This window comes from Rattus norvegicus, chromosome 18, assembly GCF_036323735.1.
Source record: "Rattus norvegicus strain BN/NHsdMcwi chromosome 18, GRCr8, whole genome shotgun sequence".
In the NCBI taxonomy this organism is placed as follows: domain Eukaryota; kingdom Metazoa; phylum Chordata; class Mammalia; order Rodentia; family Muridae; genus Rattus; species Rattus norvegicus.
In genome coordinates, this window is record NC_086036.1 from 70,282,974 (window position 1) to 70,296,342 (window position 13,369).

At 43.7% G+C, this 13,369-nt stretch overlaps 1 long non-coding RNA gene across 1 annotated transcript; it reads left to right on the forward strand.

Annotated features, from left to right (window-relative positions):
- The first annotated feature begins 3,457 nt into the window (after positions 1-3,457).
- Positions 3,458-7,415, forward strand: LOC134482988 (uncharacterized). Its single transcript, XR_010059768.1, has 2 exons — positions 3,458-4,485; positions 6,532-7,415. It is a non-coding gene; the product is annotated as an uncharacterized LOC134482988 (long non-coding RNA).
- Positions 7,416-13,369: the final 5,954 nt, after the last annotated feature.

Sequence of the window (13,369 nt, forward strand, 5' to 3'; positions counted from 1 at the left end):
GTATTTGGTGAATGTATTGTTTTGTGGGTTTTTTTCTTTTTTTCTTTTTTTTTTTTTTGGTTCTTTTTTTCGGAGCTGGGGACCGAACCCAGGGCCTTGTGCTTCTTAGGCAAGCGCTCTACCACTGAGCTAAATCCCCAACCCCTGTGGGTTTTTTTCTAGACAGCATCTTGTCATGTAGATCTTACTGGCTGGCTTCAGGTTTCATGCTCATGGGAATTCCCCTGTTTCTACCTCGAGAGCACCTCTGTGCCACTCTGACATTTTTTAAAAAGCTTGCTCTTTAAGCTGTCAGCACAATGCTGTCTTCATGCTGCTTCCATTGCTTTTGGCCTCTTTTAAAGCCTTACATTTGTTAGCAGAGCATTTTGGTACAAATCCACCAGGTGTACCAGCAAATTCATAGTCTATAAAGTTATATATGAGCATGAATATTTTCCTTCTAGAAGCCAGCCTTCTGATCTTTTGGATATTGTATATAAAAAGAACAAATAGCTTCTCAGAGTACAGAAAAGAATTCCATCAAAGAAAAAAAAAGCCTCCTAAACTGAGCAGTCACTGAGATAACTGAAAAGGAGAGTTTCATCACACTTAGAGCAGGAACAATAAGAAGAGGGGGTTCCATTTATGTAGCTTGTAAGGTTGTCTGGCTGGGCCAGGGTTCTGTGAGTCTAACTGCCCTCTAAATGTCGATTTTCTTCTATAAAGTTCAAGACACATGGCTGGAGACAGGCTGAGGGTTATTAGCTTTGTGCTTCCAAGCACTGCAGTGAGGGAATGGGGGACTTTTATTTGCAATAACTTTGAGGATATAGTTCTGGAAAGCTGACAGGATGAGCCAGTCCCCAGCTGGACTCTGGGTCTATGTGCAATATCAGCTCTGTGTAACTCTGGGCTGGAATCACTTTGTTTTAAGGTTAAGTGTGTGTGTGTGTGTGTGTGTGTGTGTGTGTGTGTTTACTCATCTGAGCAAATGCCTATGGAGGCCAGAAGAGGGTAGCTATGAGCTCAATGACATATGTGTGCTTGAAAATAAATTGAAGTCTGCTGCAATGGCAGCAAGTGCTCTTAGCCGCTGAGTCATCTCTCCGGCCTCTGGGTTAATCTTCTTGACTAAAAACTGAGGTGGAAGGGACCTGAGAGCATGTGCAGTCCAACTTCCTCCACAAGCAGAGCCCACGTGAAGGTGTGATGTAACCAGGTTATTTGATTGGTTATCTACAAAGCACAGCACAGTGGTGGAGAGGGTGGGAACCAGTACGAAACCCCTTTATAGGTGGCTGGGTCTCATTTCCCTTGGGGGACCTCCTGAGAAATCAAATGGAAGAGTGTTCTGGGGTTAGAGATGTAGCTCAGCAGCTTGGTGAATGCTTGAAGACCTGAACTCATCTCCAGCACCACAGAAAATTACAAATGGTGGCTGTCGTATGCGTACAATCAAGCACTTCATAGGTGGGTCCAGGAAGACTCAAAGTTTAAGGTTATTCTCAGTTACATAGCAAGTTTGAGTCCAGCCTGGCCTCTATAAGACCTTGTCAAAAGCAAACAAATATAACCAAACTCACAAACCCTTCAGCTTTGTATCCCTTCCCTTGTCCCCTTTGGTTGGAGGTTGGCCTCAGGATATTGACTCTCTGCCTTCCATATGACAAGACAAAGAAAGTTACAGTGGAGTGTGAAGACAGTTTTCTCATCTATGCCTCTGATCAAGGTTCCTTCTGGGCTGTTGGGTTTCCTTCTGCCTCTCTGGGTTGACGCTTGGAGACAAGAAAAGAGATATGACCATGGGGTGGCAGTAACACACGGAAGTTAACTTCGGTTCCTTTGGACATGGTTAAAGGAGAAGTCTTTCATTGCAGGAGCTGGTCCATAGGCTTAGAGCAGTAAGCATACTGTTCACAAAGGAGAACAAGGAAGCTTCTTTCAGAGTATGCAAAGGATGGCCTTCGTGTTTGGGTGATATCAGTTACTATACAGAAGTGTCTGGGATCAGTGATTAGAAGTGACTTATCAGCCTCTGACCTTATTACTACAGGACCTTAGCTTATCAGCAGGCAGCAGCAGTTAGGTGAAGCTTCACCCAGCATGGATCTAGTGGCTAAAAGTTTATTTTGGGTTATTATTTTTTAATTGGATTTGTACATATTTGAGTCTATAAGCACCAATAAGCTTTGGTGCTTATAGTTCTTAGTGTGTAATAGGGAAAGAACCTGGGGACCGATGGACATAGGTCACCTTTAGCTTGTTAATAGCGTACTCTTGGGACAGTGTCTGGCTGAGTTGACAGTCACTGATCCCTGGACAACCAGACCTCTCACCTATGCTCTCATACTGCTGTGTTGTACTCAGAACTACCTGAGGCCATCATGTCTGTCTGGGAAGACCAACCATGTAAGAACTGGTCACTCTAATAGAATGTGCTGGCTAGTTTTTAATGTCAACAAGCTAGAGTCATCCAAGAAGATGAAACTACAAAAGAGAAAATATCACCATAAAGTGATCTGCAGGCAAACCCGTTGGGTATTTTCTTTATTAGCGATCGATGTGAAATGGCCCAGACCATTATGTGGGGTACCACTCCTGCACAGATAGTGCTGGGGTGTACAAGAAAGCAAGCTGAGCAAGCCATGGGTAGCAAAGCAATAAGCAACACCCCTCCATGGACTCTGTTCCACTTCCAGCCTCCAGGTTCCTGCTTGAGTTTTTGTTTTGACTTCTCTCAGTGATGGAACCGGGTCTGAGAGTTGTAAGCGGAAGTAAACCCTTTCTTCCCAGAGTTGCTTTCGGTTCTGGGGTTTTATCACAGCTATAGACACCTTAACTAAGACATGGAAGGTACCAAAACACTGATACAGCTGGGGTAGTAACTCTAGGATGCCACGGAATTGCCACTTATTAGGAACTGTAGAGTGTGTCTTAGGTGGCAGGAGACAGGAGGATCCTGTCCTCTGAACCAGGAAGTATAAAACAACCAGCATGTGGGGGTCAACCATTCTCTAAAATGGTAACTCCAGACAAAGGTGTGCATGTCTTCTTATAGGGAACAGGCGGAGCTCTCTAGAAGGATTAGGTAATCTGAAATTTCATTGGTGGGTCCTAGGGGTGGTCAAAGGTGGTTGGTGGTCTGCATTCCTATGTCATGAACGTTCAACTATGTGATGAAACAGGGCTGTCCAGCATAGCTGGCCCTTCCTCAGAGAAGATGTTTCCCCATTTTTGTGGTTATCCCCAGGCTGTTCTTTGGGAGGGGGTTTTATGTTCTTGTCTGTTCCTAGATCTGGTGTCTTATGACTTAGTTTCTGGGACTTACGGTCTATTCCTGAAGCTGGTGCCTTACGGCCTTTTGTGAAATCAGGCCTGGTCCTAAAATAGAGACAAATGGGGTTTATGCTGCCCTTTCATTAGCAAAGGTTTATATGTTGGATTAGACAAAGGTGGTTCTTGGGCAACTTAACATTCCTGGCCTTTCTCAAAAGCAATTAAGGTGCCCAGTCTCAGTGTCAGTCTGGATGTCAACAAGTAGCCAAAAACTCAGCTAGCTATCTTAAAGCTTGTCTTACATGGCCTGGAATGTACACCCGGGTTGCCTCTATTTCCCATTGGATCATGTATTTGAAAACTTAGACCCTGGTTTTGGGAGCTTGCGGAACTATTAAGAGGTGCAGCCTCCTGGAGGAGGTATATCACTTGGGGGAACCTTTTAGGGTTTACGCTCTTGCTCCACTTCCTGTTTGATCGCTCTGCTTCCGGTGTGCAGTTGAGACGCCCAGCTTTCTGCTGCTGCCACCTGCAACCATGTCTCCCCTGCCTTTATGAACTCTATCTGGAACAAAAAGCCAAAATAACACTTTATTCTACAAATTGCCTCAGTTGTGGTGTTTTTATCACAGCAACCAAATAATTGATATAAGCTTTGCTAGCAATCAGGCATCTCCATCGCCTGCCCCAGGGACCTTGTGATAGCAGGATACATCATCACCAGCTGCCAAGATAGGATACATTCCCATGGTTACGGTTACGTATCCTCTCTCCACGTGTGCTACATCCCCTTATAAAAAGCCACTTCCTCTTGGCTCTTTTTTCTCTCCACCCTCTCCCAGAGGCGACCTCTGTATACTCCCCAATAAATCTCCCACATGATCCCACCAAGATTCCCCCTGGTGTCTGTGGCTTAGATCATAACAAGGTTACAAGCAAAATGGCTTCCGTTACACACGACACCGAATTCCTACAGTTCCTTCTGGCTACGGCACTCTCCAGTGGAGTTCTGGGCTTTTCTTTAGAAACTCAAAAGTCATCTTACTGTATCTCCAGACAATCTGGAGCAGCCAGGCCTCTCAGTCCTCTCAGTTATAAGCAAGTAGAGGCAAAGTGCTTGCTGGGCACTGAGTTGGACTCCTAACCGCAGATCCTAGAGAGGCTGTGACTGGAGGCCCCAGACCAGTAACACCAGTTTAAGATGCCTGCGGAAAGAATGCTGTCCATGTAAGAAGAGGGAGATGGTCTCCACTTGCTTTTAAGAGGGGGAGAGCGGTGTTGGGGTGACCCATAAACACTGGTTTTTCTGGCTACGAAAATGTTCTTGTGTTTATTTTGTTTTGTTTTTTTTCCAATTATTACTTGGAACTGGCGACAACAGGCTAGCAGAATATGTAAATGTAATTCCTCACCTGCCTTTAAGAGTAGGGTAAGCTGGGCTGGAGAGATGGCTCAGCGGTTAAGAGCACTGACTGCTCTTCAGAGGTCATGAGTTCAAATCCCAGCAACCACATGGTGGCTCACAGCCATCTGTAATGAGATCTGATGCCCTCTTCTGGTGTGTCTGAAGACAGGGAGAGTGTACTTACATATAAATAAATAAATCTTAAAAAAAAAAAAAAAAAGAGTAGGGTAAGCTGCCAGGAGAAAGTGACCTTCCTCAGCCTACCAACTGAGTAAGGAATGCTGCTTTTTGCATAATAAAGAACTTCAGCCTGTTGTAGGACAGCGTGAAACTTCCCGGCAGGCTGTAAAGCAAGCCCAGGTGAGGAGGCGAAGGAAGTAGCCGGAAGCAGGTGTGAGAACTATGTGGAGAGACAAAATGAGAGATAAGTCAGGATAAGCTAGTAGCTAGCTGAGAGACTGCCCCAGCGAAAGACTGTAGCTTTGAACTACACGGAGGTCTTATTGATTATTAAATAAGACATTATTATATAAGGCATTAAATAATAATGTCTTAACTATTAAATCTCAAGCAAGACCTGCAAAAGATTGGCAAGAGGGTAGAGCTATCTCTGTATCAGCAAGAAGTCTGAAGAGCCACAAAAAAAAAAAAAAAAAAAAAAAAAAACTAGCAAAGGAATAAACAAAACCAATCTTGCTGAAACTTGAGCCTGGACTTTGAACATCCAGACACGTGAGAAAATAAACTCGTTATGTTTATGTCCGCTAGCTGTGGCATTTGTGATGACAGCCCAAACTGGTTAAATCTTTTTCCATTTTACATAGATTATGTAAATTTTACATTTACATCTTTACATAAACACCCGAATCCTTTAAATCTCTCCCAGCACCCAAAACAGTGCTGGGTGCTCAGAACTCTGGTGACAAATGTGTGCTGGTTTGACTCTGGTAGGACCCCAGGGCCAGGCCTCCTCCATGTACAACTTGGAAAATTGTCACAGTCCCACTGGACCTCACCTCCAACTTCAAAATCCAAGTGTTTTCTGAGACCAGAAAGCTCGCCCAACCTCACCACGAGCTGGATTGTGTTGGCTGCTAATGTTCTTGATGACGAGATGCTTGTCCCAGCTGTGGCTAAGTAAGCATCTGCATTATAAGATTTATGCCTTAGGCGACGCATGACCTGTCTAAGAGTCAGAAAATTCAGAATTCTAACCACGTCTAGCCCTAATGAATTTGGATTAAAAAAATGTGTCCCCCCCCCGCCCCCCCGTGCTCATTGACAACTGTCAACTCAAGAAAGACCAAGAGAAGTGCCAATGATCGGGTTTGTAAGATTGCTGACATTGCTATTTGAGCAGAATGGAAAATAATTTCAGCCGGGGAGGTATGCGATTGGAAATAAAACTTGCTTATTGATATACGCGCTACAGATGCCTGTGTTTTGTCTTGTTTAGTTTTGAGCAATTTATTATCAGCCCACAAGAATGCGCTGAGCACAGTGTTTTAAGACGTAATGAGAAAGTGCGGCATCACCTCGGGAAATAGCTACGGTGCGGCTGAGAGTCCCATTGGCATTTTTATAGATTGGGTTTAACGGCTGGAGAAATCAGTAACAGATGCAACAATAAGAAGAAAACTAATATATTGGTCATGGTTATCAGCAGGGGCTACCACAAGAGATATAAACAGAAATAGATGAATAAATAGAAATAAATTGTGTTTGCGAGGCATAGAGTGTTATAAGGATCCCGGTGCTCTCTCAGCATCGTGAAGCGCCCTGCTAGGCCGTAGGAGACAAGTGGGAGAGGGATGACAATATCTGTCCCTTATGAAAGCATTCTTTTTTTCTTTTTTCTTTTTTTTCAGAGCTGAGGACCGAACTCAGGGCCTTGCGCTTGCTAGGCAAGCGCTCTACCACTGAGCTAAATCCCCAACCATTATGAAAGCATTCTTATGGAAGATCCAGACCTTGGGGAAAGACATGGCTGAGACCAAACAAAGCAGCATTCAATGAGGCACCATGTCAAAAAGATTCTACCACATGGAACAGACATACAGCTGTCCTAAGGAGAGCCCAGAATTTTTGTGTAGCCCAGGTTTTGGGGAGGCATCTCGTTGAAGGACAGGGCAGCAGAGTGTATCTTGAAGCTGTATGTAAACAGTGCACTTTCTGCTTAGCTCTGTCTATTTATCTGCTGTGGCTAAGAAGGGGACTTTTGGTGATCTGGAGAAGAGCGGTCCTACCCGACACTTTGGAGACACTCTGCTTCTGCTTAAGAGTTTTGGGAAAGGGACAGGTTTATGGTAGCTGAGCTCTCAAGGAAGCTAGACTTCTGGGCCCCAGGTTTTGTAAATGACCTAGAGAAGGAGGATGCTTTGAGTTGAGAGTGAAAAGAGACTCTATTCAATGTGGCCATCTGTCCTCACCACGGGAGGGCAGAACTTTTTGTATCAATCAAATAGACTCATTTTTACAAACAAGAAAAGGATGATCTACGTGCTGAGCGATTTTAAAGGACAACTCGATTGCTTATAAAATGCCAGTATCCGGCTGGAGAGATGGCTCAGCAGTTAAGAGCACTGACTGCTCTTCCTGAGGTCCTGAGTTCAAATCCCAGCAACCACATGATGGCTCACAACCATCTGTAATGGGATCTGATGCCCTCTTCTGGTGTGTCTGAAGACAGTGACAGTGTACACATATAAATAAAATAAATAAGTCTTTAAAAAAATAAATAAATAAAATGCCAGTATCTGGTGCACTGCCTCCTTAGGTACTATACTGAACTGTTATGCCCAAGTCCCAGGGACCCCCAAAGACCACCGAGGAGCTAATACCAATGTAAGCACACAAGGGTCTTTATTACAAGCTCATGAGCAAGGACTCTCACCGTCACTGTCACGGCAGGTCAGAAGTGAGAGCCCCGAGTGTAGGGGTATGGGATATTTATTGTACTTACAGCAAGGTTGAAGAATTTCTGCTACCTCAGTTGAGTAAGCTGGGAGAGAGGGCACTGGGAGGGAGTGAATAGCTGGAAGCTAAGTAAGGTAAGGATCTAATGACCTCACCCACTCCTAAGAAGGAATGCCAATGGACCTACCTTGTCTTGTAATGGCCCTCTTCAATTGTCACAGCTGTTCTGATAAGATGGTAATGGCCATAACATGCTCAGAGGACGGACAGCTTTTCACGACACTACCTGATTCCCTTCTTACTCAGGGCACAACCTTTTCAATTTAATTTATTTTATTTTTGAGTGTATGAGCATTTGCCCGCATTGCTTGCCTTTGAGTGTGGACCATTTCTTTAGCTTCTGAGGGTATATTCTTGACTATATTGTTTACACTGGACATAATCAAATGAGCTGTAGACTCCAAGAAGTTGGTATACTATCAGCACCAGGCAACAGGGTCTCACAGAGTCTTAGCAACTTGGAGAATAAAGATCTGGCTACTTGGGCTACTTCTATGCTAGTCAAGGGTCAAGAAGTCAAAGACCTGAGAACCCTAGAGATGACCTAACCTTAACTTAGGGAATTCAATGAGATAATACAGCCCAGAATTAGCCCTCAACACATGCTAAGTGTAACAACTCTAGAAATATCACAGACGCTAACACATGCCATGTCCTTTCAGTGAGGCTGCATAGCATCCTAGAAATATTTAGTTTCTCTTCCCAATTTATTTTTCCTCTTTAAAAGACGGACAATGAGGTTTTCAGACCTGAGCATCTACTGTTTGTCCAATGCCATTATTATTACTTACTTATTATTACTTATAATATGACAATACGTATGTATTTGGTGTTTGGCAAGCATATGTAGCCACGGAAATTTGACAGGGATAGGGTTTTTGTGTTTCTGTGTTTTAATAGCTGAGCTATGACACACACATAGGGCATAGCTTCATCCAGATCAAGATACTGAATGTGCTGGGCATGGTGGCACACATTTTTAAATCCCAGACCTTCAAAGTCAGAGGCCGATGGGTCTCTGTGAGTTCAAGGCCAGCTAGGTCAACAGAGCGAGTCCCAGGAGAGCCAGAGCTACATAAGAGACACCGACTAAGACAAAGCTAAACCAGAAAGACTCTGAACATTCACAGCCTCCCAGAGGAACCTCTCAGCCCTCCAAGCTCTTGCTTCCCATTCAACCATCAATGATTCTGTTGGTTTCTATTACCGTCCACATAAATGCCTACTCCTGAAATTGGAATGCAGTTACATAGGATGTAGTCTTCTGTAGCTCCACTCCGTGTAGCTAAGTGACTCACCCCTGCTGGGGTAGGTGTCCTTGTTTCTTCGCTGTTCTCAGATAGTATTCACTATAGGAATGATACACAGTTTGCGTATTCCTCCCCCTTGTGGTCATTTGTATTTAAACAGTCTTGCTTTAGAGCCTGGGTAGGCCTCAGAGTCCGAATTCTCCTGCCTCTGCCTCCCTAAGGCTGGGGTCTCCTGCTGCAACTGGGTTCCTCTTACACCCATATCCTCTCCCGAGCGTTCTTCATGGTTCTCAGTTTCTTTCCTTTAAGAGGCAGCGCCTCAGCTCTGCTACTCTTTTTAGCCCAGCATTTTGGTGATGTCAGAACCATAGGACAACCACCAAGAACAGCAGCAGTAGTGGAGTCGAGTCTGCCCAAGGTTAGAGGATAAGGAGTGTGTGCTGCCGAGGGCAGGGCTGGAAAAGTGACCCAGGCCCCCTGGAGGAGCCCAGAAGATCATGACTAGATCCCAGACATTGGACACTGAGTTATTTATAAGGCTGGAGTTTGGTTTTTCTTTGTTCAGATTGTGACACTGCCCTGCTTCTTCCTTCTTGAAGTAAGAAAATACTTAAATTATTCTTTTTTTTTAAAGATTTACTTATTTTATGCGTAAGAATACTTAAAAACTTTTTTTTTTTTTGAGCTGGGGACCGAACCTAGGGCCTTGCGCTTGCTAGGCAAGCGCTCTACCACTGAGCTAAATCCCCAACCCCTTAAATTATTCTTGATGTTGGATTTTTTAAAAGATACTTGGGACTTTCTAAACAATACCAAAATTTTAAGGTCTTTGAATTTGTAAGACTATGGGACTTGGGGCTGGAGAGATGGCTCTTCCAGAGATCCTGAGTTCAACTTCCAGCAACCACACGGTGGCTCACAACCATCTGTAATGAGATCTGATGCCCTCTTCTGGTGTGTCTGAAGACAGCTACAGTGTACTTATAATAAATAAATAAAAATAAATAAATAAATAAATAATCTTTTTTAAAAAGACTGGGACCTTAAAATTTGGAATCTCTATATTGTAATGTGGTGATATTAATGTACAATCCAGGGGATATAATAGATACAAAAGGTGATAGCTTGGCAATAAGTGACATGTTTGTGTGCCAAGTTAACAAGGGGTCAATTGTGCTGGCTAGTTTTATGTCAACTTGAAATAACCTATAGTTATCTGAGAGGAGGGAACCGCAACTGAGAAAATGCCTCCAGAAGATCTGACTGTAAGCAGGCAAGCCTGTAGGGCATTTTCTTAATCAGTGATTGATGGGGAAGGCCCAGCCCATTGTGGGTGGTGCCGTCCCTGGGCTGGTGGTCCTGGGTTCTATAAGAGAGCAGGCTGAGCAAGCCAGGGGAAGCAAGTCAGTAAGCAGCACCCTCCGTGACCTCTGCATCAGCTCCTGCCTTTAGGTTCCTGCCCAGTTTGAGTCCTTATCCTGACTTCCTTTGACGATGAGCAATGATACAGAAGCAGAAGCCAAGTTAACCCTTTCCTCCCTGTCTTAGAGTTTCATTGCTGTGAAGAGACACCATGACCAAGGCAACTCTTTTTTTTTTTTTTTAAATATTTATTTATTATGTATACATCATACAGCTTTCTGTCTGAATGTGTGCCTTAAGGCCAGAAGATGACCCCAGATCTCATTATAGATGGTTGTGAGCCACCATGAGGTTGCTGGGAATTGAACTCAGGACCTTTGGAAGAGCAGTCAGTGCTCTTAACCACTGAGCCATCTCTCCAGCCCGACCAAGGCAACTCTTATAAAGGCAAATATTTAATTGGGACTGGGTTACAGTTTCAGAGGTTCAGTCCATTATCATGATGGTAGGAAACAGGCAGACATGGTACTGGAGGATTCTATATCTTAATCCAAAGGCAGCCAGGAGGGGACGCTCTTCTGCCCTGAGCAGAGCTTGAGCGCTAGGAGACCTGGAAGCCCGCCTACACAGTGACGCACTTCCTCCAACAAGGCCACACCTACTCCAACAAGGCCACACCTCCTAGTAATGCCACTGCCCATGGGCCAAGCAAATTCGAACCACCACACTTGCTTTTGGCCATGGTGTTTCATCGCAGCAATAGTAATCCTAACAAGGACAGTGTGAAAATGTCTTAAAGAAATCTGTTGTGGAGTACCTACCAGAGAAGACTTCTCAAACATGGTTAGTTTAAGCCAATAGAAAGTCTTTAGTAGCCGGCCAGTGACTATACTGGGTGTTCAGTATCCCCGTGTGGCACTGAGTCTCCCCCAGAATGAGCTTTGAAGCACAGACAAGCATATCCTGGGTTGATATACTTCAATTAACGAGCAGTTAGCCAGGTGCAGAACAACAGAGGCCAAAATGCAAGGTGAGTACATTTAGAGAGTTCGCCATAACTGTGGACATTTGGTCTGGCAGGTGAGTTCTAAAACACATTGAGTTTTACAACCCAAACAGCACATTCACCAGAAAATCAATGTGAAAGCCCTGGGAGTCGACTAAGGTCTGGGGCCCTTTTACAAAACCTACTGCTCTATATGCTTAAAAAAGATCCTTATTGTGATCATAACTGAAGAAACTTATAATTATGCGTGTGAGGGCCAAATCCCCAAGCCCTTTTACTTGCCTGTGATCCACAGCACTCTGGAAACTGTCTAAAATGAAGTGCTTGCGTAATAATATTTATACTTATATATTTAAAAAAAATAGAAACATGCCAGACTCCAAATTAGATGATAATTTGAGTTTATTTCCCACATTTAGTAGATGGAAGCCATTTCCCGAGGAAGCTGCAGGGGTAGTTGCAGCTGTGAGGGAAACAGCTGAGATCTGTGTCCTGCTGCTCATAAAGATAGACTTTAAGAAGCCTTAGATAGTAGATATACACAAGGGGACACCAGCTGGCTCTGTAAGACTGATAGAGCCCCACAACTCTCACCTTCTAGGGGTTCAGTTCACACCTGTGGGGCAGGCTCACTCAAGGCTCACTCACTCCATAGACCATCCATTCATCAGGTTTCTCTAATGGGCATCCTACAGTCAGAAGTCCTTCCTACCCACCGACTTGGTGCAGGCCAGTGGGGCCCAGCCTTGGGCACCTTCTCTGAAGTCAATCTACATTTTGATGGGTTCTGGCAGTGCTTGGGAATGCCTCTAGTCAATCCCCAAACTCCAATACCACTATCCTCGTTAGAGAAGCCTACTTCTAACACTTAGCTCGTTATACAACAAGTCACCAGTGTTTCCAGGGAAAACTCACTTGAGGGTTGTTACTAGTTAGTCAAGACTTCATTGGTTGATGATACCTGAGCCACAAAAGTCTTTGTAGTGACTACAGGTAGAGTGTGACGATTCCTGACACCCCCACCACCATCCTGGAAGCTTATTTTTAGAATCCTTCCAGCATTAAAGCTCCAACATAAAGATGTTGAAGTCCTTCAGAGTAGGCTACAGTCTTCTTATATAAAATAGTACAGAAATACAAGCTCGTGTAATGTATATGGCTTTGTGAAGGAGGGACATAGAGTAGGCCCTAAAACTGGTATTGTTGACCTAGGCTATGTTCTGAGATCTGATGAGAAAATTGGGGAAGTTACTCCCCCAAATCCCAGAACTTCGAAGGAGGAGTAAGGAGATTGTGGATTCTAGGCCAGTTTAGCCTGCAGAGGGCTTAATGTCTCAAAATGAGCAAACTAACACCTCTGAAAACAAACAAACAAACAAACAAACAAAACAAAAAATGTCCAAATAAAGATACTCTAGCAATTCCAGGACAATAGAGTAAGAGCGTTTGAAATCACATACAGGTCTCTTCACTGATGTTGGGGGTCGGACCCAAGGTTTCGTATTTGCCAGACCAACACCCTACCACTGAGATACACCCCCTTTCCTTAGCTGGTTTTTGTTTTGTTTTTCTGTTTGTTTTTTTGAAGGGAGAATGATTTCCAACAGACTAATATTAATATATATATATATAACATATATATATAACATATATAAAACATATACATATTTACACAAAATAGGACATATACATATACACACATATATAAGACATATAATACACTATACATATATAATAAATGCTATATATTGCATATTATAAATACATATACATATATAACATATATGTATATAACTATGTGTGTGTGTGTGTGTGTGTGTGTGTATCACACAATTTTAAGACTGCCTGCCGTAGCTAGGCATAGTGGTATACACCTTTATTCCCAGCACTTGAGAAGCAGAAGCAAGTAATCTCTGTGAGTCCAAGGCCAGCCTAGTCTACATAGTCAGTTCCAGGGAACCTGGAGCTAAATAGTGAGAACCGTCCCAAAAATCAAAAGTCATTACAAATAAGAGTCTGTCCTAAAGGATGCGTGGAATTTGGAGACAGCATATTCCAGGTCGTTTACGGCATCAGGCTTCGTAGTTAATACAAGCCCTCAAGAGCCCAGTC